Source organism: Arachis hypogaea, chromosome 20, assembly GCF_003086295.3.
Source record: "Arachis hypogaea cultivar Tifrunner chromosome 20, arahy.Tifrunner.gnm2.J5K5, whole genome shotgun sequence".
NCBI classification, from domain to species: Eukaryota; Viridiplantae; Streptophyta; class Magnoliopsida; order Fabales; family Fabaceae; genus Arachis; species Arachis hypogaea.
Window position 1 is genome coordinate 47431882 of NC_092055.1, and position 1979 is coordinate 47433860.

At 41.7% G+C, this 1979-nt stretch overlaps 1 non-coding gene across 1 annotated transcript; it reads right to left on the reverse strand.

Moving 5' to 3' along the window:
* Positions 1–537: 537 nt before the first annotated feature.
* Positions 538–645, reverse strand: LOC112787313 (small nucleolar RNA R71). Its single transcript, XR_003194732.1, has one exon. It is a non-coding gene; the product is annotated as a small nucleolar RNA R71 (small nucleolar RNA).
* Positions 646–1979: the final 1334 nt, after the last annotated feature.

Below are 1979 nucleotides of genomic sequence, written 5' to 3' on the forward strand. Positions count from 1 at the left end.
GCTTTCTTCTTCTTTTTCATATGAGTAGGAACAAGGATAAGAACATTCTTGTTGAAGCTGATCCTGAACCTGAAAGGACTCTGAAGAGGAAGCTAAGGGAAGCTAAAGCACAACTCTCTAGAGAAAATCTGACAGAAATTTTTGAAAAAGAAGGAGACATGGCCGAAAATAATAACAATGCAAGGAGGATTCTTGGTGACTTCACTGCACCTAATTCCAATTTACATGGAAGAAGTATCTCAATCCCTGCCATTTGAGCTTAAACCTCAATTAGTTTCTCTGATGCAACAGAACTGCAAGTTTCATGGACTTCCATCTGAAGATCCTTTTCAGTTCTTAACAGAATTCTTGCAGATCTGTGATACTATTAAGACCAATGGGGTTGATTCCGAGGTCTACAGGCTTATGCTTTTCCCATTTGCTGTAAGAGACAGAACTAGAATTTGGTTGGACTCTCAACCTAAAGACAGCCTGAACTCTTGGGATAAGCTGGTCACGGCTTTCTTAGCCAAGTTCTTTCCTCCTCAAAAGCTTAGCAAGCTTAGAGTGGATGTTCAAACCTTCAGACAAAAGGAAGGTGAATCCCTCTATGAAGCTTAGGAGAGATACAAGGAACTGACCAAAAGGTGTCCTTCTGACATGCTTTCAGAATGGACCATTCTGGATATATTCTATGATGGTCTATCTGAACTATCAAAGATGTCATTGGACCATTCTGTAGGTGGATCCATTCACCTAAAGAAAACGCCTGTAAAAGCTCAAGAACTCATTGACATGGTTGCAAATAACCAGTTCATGTACACTTCTGAAAAGAATCCTGTGAATAATGGGACGCCCATGAGGAAGGGAGTTCTTGAAATTGATACTCTGAATGCCATATTGACTCAGAATAAAATATTGACTCAGCAAGTCAATATGATCTCTCAAAGTCTGAATGGATTGAAGGAATCATCCAGCAGTACTAAAGAGGCATCTTCTGAAGAAGAAGCTTATGATCCTGAGAACCCTGCAATAGCAGAGGTGAATTACATGGGTGAATCCTATGGAAACACCTATAATCCCTCATGGAGAAATCATCCAAATCTCTCATGGAAGGATCAACAAAAGTCTCAACAAGGCTTTAATAATGGTGGAAAAAACAGGTTTAGCAATAGCAAGCCTTTCCCATCATCCACTCAGCAAAAGACAGAGAGTTCTGAGCAGACCCCATCTAGCTTGGCAAACATAGCCTCTGATCTATCTAAGGCCACTCTAAGTTTCATGAATGAAACAAGGTCCTCCATTAGAAATCTGGAAGCACAAGTGGGCCAGCTGAGTAAAAAGATCACTGAAACCCCTCCTACTACTCTCCCAAGTAATACAGAAGCAAACCCAAAAGGAGAGTGCAAGGCCATTAAATTGATCATCATGGCCGAACCTGCAAGGGAGGGAGAGGACATGAATCCCAGTGAGGAAGACCTCCTGGGACGTCCAGAGATCAATAAGGAGTTTCTCTCTGAGGAACCAAAGGACTCTGAGGCTCATCTGAAGACCATAGAGATTCCATTAAACCTCCTTATGCCATTCATGAGCTCTGATGAATATTCTTCTTCTGAAGAGAATGAGGATGTTATTGAAGAGCAAGTTGCCAAGTACCTTGGTGCAATCATAAAGCTGAATGCCAAATTATTTGGTAATGAGACTTGGGAAGATGAACCTCCCTTGCTCATCAATGAACTGAGTGATCTGGATCAACTGACATTGACTCAGAAGAAACAGGATCCTGGAATGTTCTTAATACCTTGTACCATAGGCACCATGACCTTTGAGAAGGCTCTATGTGACCTTGGATCAGGGATAAACCTCATGCCACTCTCAGTAATGGAGAAACTGGGAATCTTTGAGGTGCAAGCTGCCAGAATCTCATTAGAGATGGCAGACAACTCAAGAAAATAGGCTTATGGACTAGTAGAGGACGTGTTAGTAAAGGTTGAAGGCCT